The sequence below is a fragment of the Eriocheir sinensis genome, chromosome 7, assembly GCF_024679095.1.
Source record: "Eriocheir sinensis breed Jianghai 21 chromosome 7, ASM2467909v1, whole genome shotgun sequence".
NCBI classification, from domain to species: Eukaryota; Metazoa; Arthropoda; class Malacostraca; order Decapoda; family Varunidae; genus Eriocheir; species Eriocheir sinensis.
In genome coordinates, this window is record NC_066515.1 from 6589103 (window position 1) to 6606039 (window position 16937).

General features: G+C 41.1%; 1 long non-coding RNA gene across 1 annotated transcript; it reads left to right on the forward strand.

Annotated features, from left to right (window-relative positions):
* The first annotated feature begins 179 nt into the window (after positions 1 to 179).
* LOC126992521 (uncharacterized) lies at positions 180 to 5274 on the forward strand. The gene is made up of 4 exons (XR_007746614.1): positions 180 to 381; positions 1665 to 1846; positions 2916 to 2974; positions 3982 to 5274. It is a non-coding gene; the product is annotated as an uncharacterized LOC126992521 (long non-coding RNA).
* The last annotated feature ends 11663 nt before the right edge of the window (positions 5275 to 16937 follow it).

Sequence of the window (16937 nt, forward strand, 5' to 3'; positions counted from 1 at the left end):
TACGTACTAGAATGAAACAAGGAATTGTAGCCCTACTGCCGTTCTTAAAACTATGTGATCATGTTTTTCTTCCAAACTCATTGTTTTAGCACGCACGCTGACTTCCATCAGTAATGATGATATATACATTGAGTCATTGGTTTGTAGGGGAAAGAGGGTGAATATAATATTATCTCGGTCTAACTTATACTGTTTATTATACCGCTATTCGCAGCAATATCTTTCTCTGCTCCGATGGCAACGCTGCCTCGTTCAAAAATCATAACACCGCCGCGGCCGCCACGTTTACCAGCCGGAGCCTCAAATCATGTCCCTTTGTGGTGATAAAGAGGACACAGCCTGGTGTGAAGCTACATTTATTACGGAAGGATGCCAGCCGGGGTAAGTGATATATATAAATAATGATAATGTGGAAATTCTAATCATTTTCACGCTGACAGTTGTTCTGAACTTGCTAACTGCATGCCTCCCCTCCTCCCGCGGCAAGAGGCCGAATGGCCTACACACGGCAGCTCCAGATTCCTCCCCATTACCACCTATCAGCCTCGTCCATGTAGCTATCCAGTCTACTCTTAAAACAAGCTATCGTCCCTGCACTCACTATGTGATTGCTGAATCTATTCCATTCCCCCACCACCCTATTACTAAACCAATGCCTGCCCATTTCCCTCCTAAATCTATACTTTTCTAATTTAAGTCAATTACTGCATGTTCTATCTTGCCAAACATCTTATGCAAAAGTTAACCAGCATATCTCCACTCTTTCATCCCTTAAACTGATAAACTGGAACAGCCTTCCATTGTCCGCATTTCCTCCTGCCTATAATTTGACCTTCAAGAAGAGTGTATCAAGACTCTACTTTTGTCTGTTTGGGAGTGGCGAGTAGTGGGGCTTTTTTTTCTAGTACGCTTTGTTGCTCTTGAGCTGTCTCCTTTGTTTAAAGAAAATAATAGTTAAATAAATGGAAGTTGGCCGCCAATGCTTCCAACACATTTTGGTGCCATATCTACAAGTGGCTGGTGACTGTAAGCATCTCAGCAACCTGCATGCATATATGCCATTCCTATCATGGTGCATGGAGCAAGCTTCACATAACACCCAGACAGAGACAGTTTAATTATGGTTACATATCAGACTCAGTTTATTGCTCAGTCTATTAGATGCAGTGCTGTTAATATTGTTAGTGGTAGTATTAGTACAATTAATGTATTTATTTTAATTAATTTATCAATATTTATTTATTATATTCTTAGTGTTTGAAAATTCCAATACTAGCATTAAGATAAACAAAAATATCAGAAATATATTTACACTCATTAATTATTATTGCTTTTCTTATTATTACTTCCTTCAATGTCCTGGCACTTTGACATCTAGTGTTTTTCCGTCTAGCAGCCAAAATTGTGGTCTTTCTGAATGTGTATGTCCTAAGTCTTCATTGGTGTATCTAGCTATATAACATTAAAATCTGCATCTCTCCCTTCTCACCCAGTTGTCCCCGTACATCCTTTCAGTATCCAAAGAATTTCAATTTACATCTTGTAATCACTCAACTAATGTAGTGCAATCCTCATCTCTGTATTTTACCGTGTGGACATACTCTTTCCTTCCATGTTCCACTGTCGTATGTTATTCCACATCTAACACAACCACATCCCAACAGATCCGAACACGTCCGATATCATCCAAGAGAATGTGGCAGCTGAAGGGGGAGAGGCCAAGAAAGAGGCCAAGGGTGAAGACATTTAGCCACCCCCCTGAAATACATGGCATCATTCAACCCTCTTGGTGAGCTGCAGGAATGTGCTTCCCATTGCAGTGCACCAGCTCCATGTACTGATTTTGGTATGAATACTTCATCTAGTGTTTGTTGATTGTTGTGTTATTAATCTAATTATGACTTCACAAAATAGACTGTGCAAGTCACTTAACACATGCCCTGCTCAACATCACTTTTAAGTTGTAGAATTCCTTCATATGGCTGCTGATTTATGTATCCTGAAATGATTAGATATTGATTGTCTTAACATTTTTTTTTTGTCCATGATCACTGAGCCATGTTACGGTATGTCTTTGGGTGTAGATCCAGGAAATGAGTTTTTGGGAGGACGTCAGACTTTTTGCGGGTGGAAGGAGCATTAGCATTACCGATTAGCCATTCTAGGCAGTCCTGGTCTTGAAAAACTGGTGAAGTGACCTAAATCAATGGGTATAACGGCCTGGACTTTGTGCCAAAGCATTGTTTTAGCCGCAGCGCGCTTTTGAGCTAGTTTTCCTGTATCACTCAGGAACATTGGGGGGGCCTGGGCCCCCCTTTGGATCCACCAATGTAGCTATGTCTTATCATATATCTATCCTTTACAGTCTGATGGTGCATCCTTCTAGGTTGTCAAGTTTTAGTAGCTACTCATGAGAAGTATTCCTTATAATAATCATTGATTTCCAGATGGTTTGCACTAAAAAAAGTGTCGTGTAACCTGCCGCAAATAATAATCAGCTGTAGTCAACCCTTGCTTTAAAGAACCAATATGGAGGAAGGGGGTGATGTTATATCCAAAAATCTTTTACATCTGAAGTATCCAACCTTTTTGTGTATAATAAACTTTGTTACATGAACTTAAAAGTTCACAATTTCCATACATGATTCTTTTTTCCTTGTATTTGATGATTAATCCTGACATGTATTTCCATTATCAGTAGGTAATATATAGTAACAAGACAATAATACACATTATAACAATGTATATATTATAGCCCAATGAGTGCACGAGATCATTTACCTCATCAGTGACGCCAAGTCCAGGAGTCCTTCCCTAAATTCTTTGCCCAAATTTGTGACACCAAGTATAATAACTAGTTTTAGTGACCATTTGCATCCATTTTTCACTTTGATTAAAAAATTGCCTCTCAACAGGTGTGAACTTGATGGGGTTGGTGGAAACTCGACTCGGCCATCAAGCTCACCACAATATAGTAAGGAACCTCTTGTTCTCAGTGATAATTTATCCTCTTTAGTTACTATTCCATGTTGCTTTAATCACAACTAATGTGTTGGAAACATTACAGCTTAATAACATACTTCACATCTCTGCATACAAATTGAGTTCAATATTCAACTGTTACACCAGTAGGCTTCATATCTAAAAAAAAAAATGTAAAAAGGTTGAAATTTTGAATGATATAATTTAAACTCTTTATTATGTTTCTATGGGTGTAGTACCGTTACGATTAGTCGAGTGATCAGCATATGGGTCTTATGTTTTTGATAGCATAGGTTCAAATTTTGCCATAGGCTGGCATTTGATAGTAACAGTAGTGTCCACAGATATCTACCTGTTTCTTGTTTATCCTGTTCCACTTTAAACCATCACTGGCCAATCTTTGAAGAGGTAGCATAACCTTGAAGTGCCACTAACAAACCTTTGTCCATTCTTCTGATGTGATTTTTTTTTTTTTTCCCCCACCTGCCTATAGCGCCGGTAGGTTTTCTTCAGGCGCCTGGCGATCGGCCCAGGCCCGTCATGATGCAGGCTTTTTTTTTTTATAGTGGTGCCATTTAGTATTGGCTCATGCTGCCGCCCGGAACTCATTCTTGATTCACTTGGATGGTTTAGCAGGGCTTAGGTATGGCTAACATTGCAGAAACAGGGAATTTTTATATTTTTAGTGTGGCAACACATTGACAAATGTTTTAGTATGGACTGAACATCAAAGATATATATGGTAAATGGGTGCTTGTAGATCTTGACATTATATCTGTCAAGAGTCTCCAGTTGTATCCTCTCCCCCATCTCTCCTGAAAATATTACTCTTGTCAGGCAATCTAAGTGAAGCCTTCCATCGATGCTGGCGTGCAGACATAATGTCAATGCTTAGATTCACTGTCCTTATAGCACTGAAAATAATGCAATTACATGCACATATTTTATTATTTAGAATTGTGATTAATTGTGATTAAATATTTTTTCATGTATTTTCAGACATGAAAAGTGAAAATTGCTGCACACAACAGTCTGTCGTCTGCACCGGGAGGCAAGGCAGCTCAAAGCCCAGGCTGTTACAACTCCTGGGCAGTTTTTGCCCAGAGCCAGCAATTTTTTAGATCCAATAGGGATGGATTTTTTCTGAGGTCAGGTTCAACATGCTGCAAGATGCCAAGATCTAAGCCTAGTAGGAGATATGGGTTACAAGAGAGGAGGTTTGCTCTGGCCTTATACTATCAAAGTCCAAATGCTAATAGATTTCTGAGCACAGTATTTCACTTGTCTTCAGTTTCAACACTTCAATCATGACTCAGGGGTATTTCAGTACATGTTGGCTGGAGCAAACAGACTCTGACAGCCCTGCAGCAAAGAGCACAGGCTTTGTCAAAAGAAGAGAAACTTCATGGGATTTGCCATTATTTAGTATTACTCTTGTTACGCCAAGAATTTTTTTCCATATACTTTGCCAAATATTGCAAGTCATGCACCATTGTTTGGCTTGCTTGTTATAAATCAGATCTTGTTCAATTAACAAGCTTTGGGTGTCTGCCACTTTCCAGTTGTAATGCAAGGAATCATTTATCTTCCCTGCTAGATATCACACGTAATGCACCATTGTTGGTTTTGCCTGTTATAAATCAGATCTTGTTCAGTTAAAAAGCTTTAGGTGTCTGCCACTTTCCAATTGTAATACAAGGAATCCCCTGCCAGATATCGCATGTAATGCACCATTGTTGGTTTTGCCTATGATAAATCAGATCTTGTTCAGCTCACAAGCTTTGAATATCTGCCATTGTTTATTTCAGGTGTAATGCTTGGAAGCATTTGTTCTCTTCCCTACCCAACAGTATGCAATGCTTTATTGTGGATTTTGCCTGTTATGTTTAATCTTGTTCAGGTAACAAGCTTTTGGTGTCTGCCTTACTTAATATGTCCTGCAGTGACACTTGGCTTGGTTTCATAATGTGAAATACAGCATGTAATTTCATCACACTAAGTGTCTATCATCACGTGTCTGGCATCATTAATGTGGCTTCCAGGAGTAATCTTGTTTGTATTACAGCATGCAATGTTTTTTCTGCTTTATATGATATACATAATCACATAGGTATGATTTACAAAATGTAATGGCAGTTGATATTCTTGACTAATGCCTCATAAACCTTGTGAAAAATAATGCTTTTTTGAATGGGGGGGACAGAGTGGTTTGTTTGGTTGGCCAGTTCAAGGAGTTTCATATCAAATGATTTTATTACATCCAACTTTAATGTGTGCAAAAAACATATATTTTATTACATCCAACTTTAATGTGTGCATAAAACATATATTTTATTACATCCAACTTTAATGTGTGCTTCCTGCAATAAATGCTACATGTTTACTGATGTAGCCTATGAAATACATATCACTCTCTGCCCTGTAATTTGGTGTGTCACATACTGCAGCATAACTTTCCTGCTATTTTCTTACACTATGAGTTGCCTTATTTTGTCTCATTTGCTTTTATCATATGTGCCTCTGCTGCATAGTTGTGCCTGCTGAGCTTAATATCTTCATGACCCTGACACCAGGGTCAGAGCTTGTGAGATCATACCATGTCCTACATTCCATTTTCACCTCCAGGCTCGCCTGTCTCCCAGGACCACCAAGTTATAGGATTCCATTTAAGACAACTCATGTGTTACCTTCTTAATGTCCTCCATCATGTATTTCAGCATGTTTTATGATGCTTTGCTCTTATATTGATGTGCCTTGCAACATTTTTATACAGTTTTCATTTTATATAATGCACCATTGTTGGTTTTGCCTGTTATAAATTGGGTCATGTTCAGTTAACAAGCTTTGAGTGTCTCCCATTGCTTATTTCAGTTGTAATGCTTAGAAGCTTTTGTTCTCTGCCCTGTCAAGCAGTATGCAATGCTTGCCATTATCTGGCACTTGTACAGTTAGTATGATATTTTTACTCAGCTAAGAGCATTTTGCAAAAGGTAAAGGTAAGGCTGGGGGCATACGCTGTAGCAGCACGTGGCCTCGGTGCTCATCTCTGTAACATTAGCCCATGATCGAGCCTGTGGTGTTAGGGATCCCATTACCCTGGGACACAGGACCAGTGTGACATCCAGGTTACCACAGTTGCAAAGGCATTATAGTAATTTAGCATGCATAGAATGTTGTATGCTTTGCTTGTATTTAAAGCACTGGATATGTTTGCTACACACACACACACACACACACACATATATATATATATATATATATATATATATATATATATATATATATATATATATATATATATATATATATATATATATATATATATATATATTAGCAAATGCTTTCAACATCATATTTTTCCTAAAAAAACAAATTGATATAGTGTAGATAATACCTAATAAAACATAAGAACAAATATATTTTTCTTTACCCCATTAGTAAATCATTTTACAATAAAAAAAATAAGTGAAGGCTGGATAGGGTGCTGTGGCAGGTACTTCAAAAATAGTTAAGCTACCCCTGAAAAGTGACGTTTTTGGTGGGCTGCAATAGATGGCGCTACTTCCGCACGCCCGAGGAATTACTACATACCACTATCTCTTCGTATATAGTCTCTTTGGAAGAGTCCGAGGTGGCTGCCGCGGCCAGTCTGGGTTCAACCGTGGCGGGGTGTGCGCCACTGTCATGCCAAAGCATGACAGTAAGACAGCAAAGAAAAACAAAAGGAAGATCCTGATTGGTCAGGATGAAAAGTTATGAGGACATAAGAATACTGATGAATTGTCTGTGAACTGTAATAGTATGCACTGATGTTGCTCCTAACATATTATTATGCCTTTTCCGAAGTATGCACCAGTGTTTTGTTACTTTTGATAGTGGTATCATTAAATGTGACCCCTAGTCCCCTACCACTTTCATATCCTTTGTGCAGTGAGAATGTCAACTGACAGCATATTCTCATAATATATACTGTAAAAAAGTATCAAGGTCATCAATAAGAATTTTATTACTTACAATATTAGTGTGGTAATATGCTGCTGCTTAGAGAGAGAGAGAGAGAGAGAGAGAGAGAGAGAGAGAGAGAGAGAGAGGGTGGGAAAGAGACACCATCAACAAATAAGCCTCAATGTCGTCAGCAAGAACTGGATTACATACAATATTAGTGTGGTATTATGCTGCAGGTGAGAGAGAGAGAGAGAGATACCAGCCTGAGGGAGGGGAAGGGGGTGGGGGAGAGAGCCACCCGCAATACATAAGCCTCAAAGTCAGTCAGAATTGGATTACATACAATATTAGTGTGGTAATATGCTGCAGGTGAGAGAGAGAGAGAGAGAGAGAGAGAGAGATACCAGCCTGAGGGAAGGGAAGGGGGTGGGGGAGAGAGCCACCCGCAATACATAAGCCTCAAAGTCAGTCAGAATTGGATTACATACAATATTAGTGTGGTAATATGCTGCAGGTGAGAGAGAGAAGCCTGAGAGAGGGGTAGGGGGTAGGGGAGAGAGCAACCCGCACCCTGTGGGCCGCAAGAGAGAGAGAGAGAGAGAGAGAGAGAGAGAGAGAGAGAGAGAGAGAGAGAGAGAGAGAGAGAGAGAGAGAAAGAGAAGCCTGAGAGAGGGGGAGGGGGTAGGGGAGAGAGCAACCCGCACTCTGTGACGTCACAGCTCTAGCCCCGCCCTCATCGGCTTAAGGTGCGCGTGCGTGGACCCTGTATTCTCTCGGCCCTGGCTGAACCTACCCTCGAACAGCCTGGTGACGTGAGTGCGCCAGCATCTGCGAAAATACGTCGGAAATGAGGAGACCTGGTACTGTAGATCTTGATCCCAGCATAAGACTACCCACATGCTGTCCTGAACGCCACTCATCAACCCGGACTCTAGAGGAACTGTCCAATTGAATCAAGAATGAGCTCTGGAGTCAGCATGAGCCAAGAATAGATGTCGCTACTATAAATATTTGTCTGTGCCATGACGGGCTCGGGCCGACCACCATCCCCAACCAAGAAAGCCTACCGGCGCTATACAAAAAAATGTTCCTTTCAATATTTCCTTTAAAATATCACTCTCACCCTTCCCTCATTTTTTCCTTCCTTCCCTTACCTCACCTCTCATCTATGTGCATGCCTTCTCCATTTACCATCTCATCACCCCTTTATGCCATTTCTTTCCCCATACCCTTCCTGCCCTTCCTTTCATTCCCTCCTTCGCATGCATTACCTCATTCGTGTGTGGCTGTTGCCTGGTCTCAACACTTAATCTCAATCCTCTTTTGCCCCTCAAGGTCATCAGTCAACATCAGACGTCAATAGAGAGGGGAGGGAGTGTGTGTGTGTGTGTGTGTGTGTGTGTGTGTGTGTGTATGACGCACGAGTGGATGGGATGAAGATAAGGTATTCCACAGGCAATCAAGGAGATTTTTGTTAATGGCTGCTTAGTATTGGTGTGTGTGTGTGTGTGCGCGTGCAAGCCTCTTCCCTCGTCTGCATCCTGCTATTCGCATTCCTTTCATGTTTCTTTCTTTTCCTGGTTATTTTTTCGTTTGTTTCTTGCCTTCCCCACCCACTCCCCATGTCTTTTTTCCTCTTTTTTCTTCTTTTTCTTTCTTATCTTCCTGTTCTCTTCCTCCTCCTCCTCCATCTCCTCCTGGAAGAACTTGTTGCAACGGAAAACTTCCACATTATCGCCGTCGCGGAGTCATGTTTGAATACAAGTAACAGTGATTTTATTGCGAAATTTAACTTACTCGGCTATTCAATTTTTATTTGCGACAGATAAAACAGAGTTGGTGGTGGCGTCGCCTTATATATTCTAGCTGGTATGAATCCACGTGTTATCAAAGTAGTAAGAATAAATAATATATAAACCGTTTTCGTAGAAATTATAAACCGTTCAAGTAAATTAGTTATTGGCATTGCTTATAGACCTCCAAACCAAGCAATGGAAATAGACAGAAAGTTGTTCGAACAAATTTCTAACATATGCAATCAATTTGAAGCTGTAATTGTGGAAGACTTTAACTTACCAGTAAAGAGTTGGGGAGACACGTTAAATATACTCAGGTCACGATCTATACAGTAACTTATTAGAAAGTGCGCATTATCAGCATGTGCATAAACCAACTCACGAAAATAACATCCTCGATCTTGTTCTCACAACTAAAGAAAGCCTAGTTAATGATCTCAATGTTGGTACATAATTCAGCGACAGCGATCATCGCATGATTTCGTTTAAAATAAAAAATAAAATAGGACATGAAAACGAGCGAAGAAAGAATACCTGATTACCGACGCGCGGATTTTGACAAACTAAGAAATTTACTAACGAATGCAGACTGAAGCGAAATTTATGCAGCCTCAGATATAAATAAAGCTTGGGAAATATTCACAGAAACTATAAGTAGAGCCGTGAATTTATGCGTACCATTCTATAAAAGACGACCAACAGCCAAGTGGAGGCCTAAGTGATGGAACAATCAACTAAAATAGCAAATTGAGAATAAAAATCGAGCGCATCGCAAATACTTAATTACAAATAATGAAACAGACAATATTGAATTCCAAAGATTACGCCGATAATAAAAAAGAATCTTACGTATCAATAAAAGAAACCTCGAGGTTCATATTGCAAGCGAGACCAAAACAAATCCTAAAGATTTTTTTGCCTACGTAGGAAATAAAAAAAAGGTCTCACCCCCAGTATTGGCCCAATAGCAACTGTAAATGGCAAATCCACGAATGGTGATAAAAAAAAATCGCTAATATACGTATTGACTGATTTTTTTGCCTCCGTTTTTACAGAAGAAATCTTATCCGATAGGCAACCGGAAGCTCCAAGATATATTGATGACACATCCTTGAATAGTGTTAGCCACATTGTAGAAAGTGATATAGTCCAAATCATCGATAATATTGAAGTAAACAAAACGCCAGGCCCAGATAAGATATCCCCGCATATTCCTAAAGAGGCAAAACATTAGATCAGCAAGCCCCTCTTGATCATATTCTCAAAGTCGCTAAATACAGGAAAGGTACCACTAGAATGGAAACTCGCTAACGTAACTCATATCTCTAAAAAAGGCGACAAGTCACAACCAGGTAATTATCGACCGATCAGTCTAACGTCAATCGTGTGCAAAATTTTGGAGACGATCATTCGCGAAAAAATGGTAAAGTATTTTGAAGATAACAGACTAATTAAGGATTCGCAACATGGTTTTCGAAACAAGCGTTCCTGTTTGACTAACCTCCTCGATTTCTTCAACTACATCATCAATGTATACAATAAAAGTCAATCAGTAGACATTATATATTTGGACTTTCAGAAAGAATTTGACAAAGTCCCTCACAACCGCCTCCTTAGTAAATTGCAAGCTCACGGTATAATTGGTAATATTCATAAGTGGCTCAAAGACTTGCTTACCGACCGTAAACAGAGAGTTGTTATGAATGGTATATCATCTGACTGGCGAGATGTCAAAAGCGGTGTTGCACAGGGGTCGATGTTGTGACCTGTTCTGTTTTTGGTGTACGCAAATGACATTGACGAGGGGTTATCGTGTAAAATATCGAAATTTGCAGACGACACAAAAATAGCCAGCAGAGTCACAACGACAATATATAAAGAACACTTCCAAGCTGCTCTCGAACGTTTAAGTAATTGGGCACGGACATAGCAAATGGATTTCAATATTGAAAAGTGCACGGTTATGCATATCGGAATCAACAACGATCGTATTCATTATCAATTTAACGGAGTGCGACTTTCTGAAGCCAGCATAGAAAAATATCTTGGAGTAATAATTTCGAACGATCTTAAACCGAGTCAACATTGCACAGAAGTAGTAAAAACTGCCAACACACTGGTCGGATTTATTGGTCGTACATTTGAACATAAATCAGAAAAAGTGATATTGACACTGTACAATTCGTTATTTCGCCCACATCTTGAGGGAGCGTTTCAACTCAAATGAATAAAAGCATGTCTTCTTTAACCATGTCATCAATGTATGGAATACTCTGCCTCAAAACGTCGTCGAAAGCGAAACTATTTGCACGTTCAAAAACCGAACATTCGCTATTTTGCTCCGGTCTAACAGAAAGTAAAGTTAGCTTAGTCGTTGTATATGATCTTCCTTCTGTCCATATAAAATTCCATTGTAGTTTTTCTATACTACATGGTATTCTTCCTTTTCATGTCAGCTTCGGCTGAGGGACTGGTGGGAGGGGAGGAGCCTTCACCTTTGCTGTCCTGTGTCTCTGACTCGTTGATTAGAGTAAATGGTAGCAAAAACAAACAGCCTAGTTAGGACCAAGAGGTATGTTGCTGTTTGCTTTTCATTTGTAATTCTTTGTACTCCTCCTCCTCCTCCTTCCTCTTCTTATTCTTTTTCTTCTTTATCTTCTTCATCTTTTTCTTTTTATTTTTCTCCTCTTTCTCCTCCTCCTCCTGCTCCTCCTCCTATACATCAGTCTAGATTAAACAAAGAAATAATTGAGGAGACTGGGAACATACTAATAAATATTACAATGAATAAAGATGACAAGGGAAACTGCAGTTGCGTGTGTGTGTGTGTGTGTGTGAGAGAGAGAGAGAGAGAGAGAGAGAGAGAGAGAGAGAGAGAGAGAGAGAGAGAGAGAGAGAGAGAGAGAGAGAGAGAGAGAGAGAGAGAGAGAGAGGACGCTACACTTTCGTCATCGCCCTGGACATCGCGGGAGCGTTTGATAGAGTGTGGCACTCCGGACTCATCTCCAAACTCCAGAGTCTGGGTGTTAGTGGCAGGCTCCTCCATCTCCTTCACGACTACCTCGAGGACAGATCGCTCAGTGTAGTGGTGAACGGTCACACCTCGGGGGAGTATCCTATTAATGCTGGCGTCCCACAGGGTAGTGTCCTTGGACCACTTTTGTGGAATGTGTATTTTAATGATCTCCTCCACCTCATCCCTGAAGCAAACGCCTACGCGGATGACTGTACCCTCACATTCCCTTGCGACGGTACAGATCACTGTGCAACCGTCGCACTTATCAACCAGGTTCTACAGACCGTCTCATCGTGGGGACATCGTTGGCAGGTTGACCTGGCACACGACAAGACATGTCATGCTGGTCTCAAGGCGACGCTGCCCCCCAGCCATCCCCACTCCCCCATAATCCTACAAGGGCAGGTGCTGCCCTTGCAACAGTCAATCACTGCCCTCGGCGTGGAGGCGAACAACAGCCTGTCCTTCACCAGCCACATCAGGAAGACTGCATCCAAGGCAGCAGGACGGCTAAACTGTGTCAGGCGTGTCTCCCACCTCCTTCATGCGAAGGGAGTGTTGAACCTATATGCTGCCCAGGTTCGCTCCCTCATGGAATACGCCCCCCTGACATGGTCATCCTGCCCTCCATCATACCTGGGTCTTCTCGACAAGGTACAAAACCGCGCCCAACGGCTCATCTCTCAAAGAGCAGCCCCAAACCAGCAGCAACCCACTCCACTACATCCTCTTCAGCAGAGGCGAGACGTGGCTGGCCTGTGTACCATCTACAAGGTACACATGCAGGCTGCTCCGCACTTCGCAACTCTCCGGCAACAGTGGGCAACACCACACTACCACGCCACCAGGGTCGCTCTGTCGAGGGAACACCAGTTAACCGTGCCCTTCGCCAGAACGGAGACCTTCCTCCGCTCATTCGTGCCCCGATACACTAGACTCTGGAACCGCCTGACAAGACACACTGACATTCACACATCCACTACACTCCACACTTTAAAAAAAGAAGTGAACACCTGGTTATTGTCAAATGTACATCACTAACTTTGTCACTGTACTGTCCATTATCCTGTAACACAACTACAGATAGTTATTCGGAACCTTACCGGTAACTTTTAGTTGAATGAGGCTAATTCCATGTACCACCTTATGTAATCATGCTTAGTAAATAAAAAAAAATAAAAAAAACAGAGAGAGAGAGAGAGAGAGAGAGAGAGAGAGAGAGAGAGAGAGAGAGAGAGAGAGAGAGAGAGAGAGAAATGATCCGTAATAAAATAAAAATTATAATATTAGAATGATAGTATTAGAAAGATGAGAAAATGTCGTCAGTCTGTTCAGCTCGTCTTCACCACATCCGGCGGGATGGGTTCCAGGGCCCAATGCTTCTACGCACGCCTCGCGGAACTATTCTCAGAAAAGAAGCATCAGCCAAGGAGCCACGTTGTCGCCTGGATGAGGTGTCGCCTCTCGTTCTCCCTGATCAGGTCGGCCATCCTATGTATCAGGGGCACCAAACACTCTGGCCCAAAAGCCACCAACATCTCCAATATGGACTATGAAGCCACAGTGGTGGAGAGTGACATTAGGGTGGGTCGGGAGTGAATTGAGTAGGGAAGGAAAGGGGGATCTGGACGTAATAGATGATAGGTGATTTAGTACAAGGTAGTATTAGTGATATGGTTGGATGCCACAGTCATTAGCGAACAGAGTTGGAGCTAATGACCTCCAAGCTATGAGCCCTCCATGATTATGTGTCGGGAAAATAAACATGGGTGGAGTTATCATTTATGTAGTAGAAATAAATAAAAAGGTAGTAGCAGTAGTAGTAGTAGTAGTAGTAGTAGTAGTAGTAGTAGTAGTAGTAGTAGTAGTAGTAAGGGAATACATTCTGGAAGGAATGGAAAGAAAAAAGTAAGAGAGGAAGTATTTTTGCATGTCTCACTTTTCCTTTGAGAAGCATTAACAAGACAAAGGATTTGACACGGTTTGGGAAAACTCTTATATCTAGTTAACTACTTTATTTTTTACATTGTAAATTGGCCTAATACTATGTTTTGATCTGATGCAACATCTGAAAAAAAAAATGTTGGTTTGGCATATATGGCTATTTTTAAAAGTTTGAATAAAACTTGATATTTCTCCTGATTGTTAAATTATTGACTTTTCTTATTTGCGTAGCTAAAAGTTAAGTATTTTTGCAAAGTTTCTGTGAGTCTGTTTTATTTAATTGATGTGTTAATTTTCCACAAAAAAAAATTAATTTCAGTGATTCCGGAATGCGCGTTAAATAACAGACATTTACAGTGATGCCATAAAATATATTACCTGTATTAAAAATAGAGACTCACAATCGTTTAGTAAATTTTACGTTCTGTAAAGAAATACTAAATTGAAGAAAATCGGTTGAGAAACATGGGAGAAATATAAACATAAAATCCGATAACTTACGTTCTGAGAAAAACACCTCTAAAGTTGAGTGAAGATTTCCGCTCTCAATACGCTCCCCTCTCATAAGCCAATTCCTTCTCCAATTTCTTATTTCTCATCTTTCTTTTTATTTTATTGGTTTCGAAATCTATAATGAGGTTTGTCTGAGCATCAATTACTGCTGCGATTCCAAAAATTGACTTATATCCTCTCTTCTGCCAGGGGCCATCATAAGTGACATCGATGTTGAGGACACCGCTTTCATCTAGATGTCTGCCTAGATTTTGAGCATAAAACTGAAACACTGCTTCCCTACTTCTTTTCAAAATATCCCTTACATTTTCCACAGCATGTTCATGGATGAATTTAGTGTATTTAACATAAGTATTACTGGAAAAGTGACGTAAACTCAGCATACTGCAAAACCTCTCAACACCAACATAAACATGTCCCAGCAACATGACAAAATAGATAACCATTGTTGTCACTCTGAATAAACCAGTATTTCCACATTTCACTTTACCTGCTTCACTATTGTTATATACAATATGTTTATACTTTGAGCACACTACTTTTATATTCACATCGCACTGATGATTTGGTAAATTCACACGTAACTCCATGTTCCTTGCACTTGTTACACTTAACGTGTTTTGCAATTTCCCTAATGTCACTCTTCTTACATATAAGATTCTCCTCGTTCGTCACTTCCTCTTCTTTTTCCTTGTAAGAAAGTCTCTTTCGTTTTTCTGCGCTTGAGATAGAAACAGCTGGACGTGGATTCGTTTCATCACCACCCAAAGCTCCTTCCACATCCCTTTCCTCACTCGCCTTATCCACCACATCCTTCTGTTCCGAGACTTGTGAGGTGATGGACGTGTGTAGTGCAGTGATGGTGGTGGATGAAGTGTGTGGTGTGGTGGGAGACGGATGGTGAGGAGTCACGGTGTCGTCCCGGCATGTGGCTTCCTCCCTCTGTCTTTTACGTTTTTCCTCTAAAGACCTCCTGCCAGCTTCTAATTTGCGTTTTCGTAAATGCTGAAGATTGCTGTGTTTACCCATAATGATTTCGTTACCCAGCAGCAACGAAAAATAAGGAAAAACAGGGGATAAGAGGGTCGATCAAACGACAAAATTGACATACATCTTCTTTATTCCCCAGCCCGCAGGCTACTGAGTCGCCATGAGCTGTCAAGGTCCTCACGGAGCACTGTACCTCACTCAGTCATGCCCGAGGTACTTCCAGATGTACGATTGTAATGTAAAGAAGAATAAATATATATCTTATGAAAACGTGAGAGTTTATTGGACTTTACTACGATATAAACAAGCCCGCGTGTTGCGCCCGGACCTTTAACAAGCATTTAAACCCACGTTTAAAGCACTTCTAGTGCTCATAATGGGTTCGTACTTCACTAAAATGTTGCCACATGACGCTACTAATTTTAGAGACAAAAACCTAATAAGGTCATATTTTTCGATTTTGCCGTCAAATCCGTGGGGGGGCCCTTAATAATATTCAACGATCACTTGCACGTTCACACCAAAAAAAAGAACTCATTTTCACTAGCAATAAAAGGCACGGGGAATAAGAAGGATATTATGATTCATGTGTGGATTGTTTAGAAAAGGGCGTTTTTTTTTTTTTTCTCCCTCACGAACGAGCTTAAACAGACTTAACTAGACAATGTGATGAAATGAGCATGAAATATTTCAGCGGCACCCGTGGAAAGACTATGTGTGTGTGTGTGTGTGTGTGTGTGTGTGTGCAAGGGAGGGAGGAGGCAAGGTCAGTGGGTCGTCGTCTTCTCGCCCTCCATCCTTCAATTAATCAGTAAATGGGGGCGTGTCGACCCCTTCCTTCCGTTCCGTCCTATTCCTCATCTCACCCTTCCTTCCTTCCTTCCTTCCCCATTGCTTCCGCCTCCTTTTCCCATTTACCCTCCTTTTCTCATCTCTTCTCCCTGGTTTCTTCTCCCTTCCCCTGAAGATCTCTTCGCTCCTTACCCACTTTTCCTCCTTCTGTCTCTTTCTCTTTTATCCCTTTCTTTCTTCCTCCCGTTCCATTTTTATATCTCTTTACTATATTTCATTTCTATATACCTCTTCCACTGTTTTTTTCCCATTTTTTTTATTAACCTCTTCTCTCTTTTTCTCTCCGGGCACAAATTCCTTCTCTCTTCCTTTTCTAACAATGTATTTTGCCCTGACTCTTCCTACGTCCCTTACCACAGTACACCTTCATCACCCCCCTACCCCCCCATGCCCTTGCAAATCACCCCCCTCCGCTCCTTCCTCCCCTCCCTTAGCTTTAACACTCACTCCTTCCTTCCCCCCCCCCCCCCCCCCCTCCCTGGTTACCGTCTCTCTTGTTATGTCATAATGTGACACACTGCAATACAAGCACACAATGTTGCTGGCTGTGGTCTCGTTGCTCATTATCATCCAAAAGTCTTGTCATCTCTCTCCCAATTGACCGTATTGGCTATCCGTGCAGCGCCGCACTCGGAGACTGAGAAACACCACGAAAGTACTGTTTTGACTTAACTCGGTGCTTCTTTTCTATTTCTGGAAAAAAATAATACTGGTTGTCGTTTGGAGCCAAATGTCCAAACGTCGAACCTGCTGGTAGATAAAAAATGTATTTACCCTTTGCTGGTAAGGTTTTAACGTTTGCGTCAGTGTATGGTGTGTGAGACCACTGAGGGGCGCATGTGCCGCGGGCAGCAGTCTGCCCCTGAGCGCCCCTAAACAGGCAACACACAGGTGGGAGG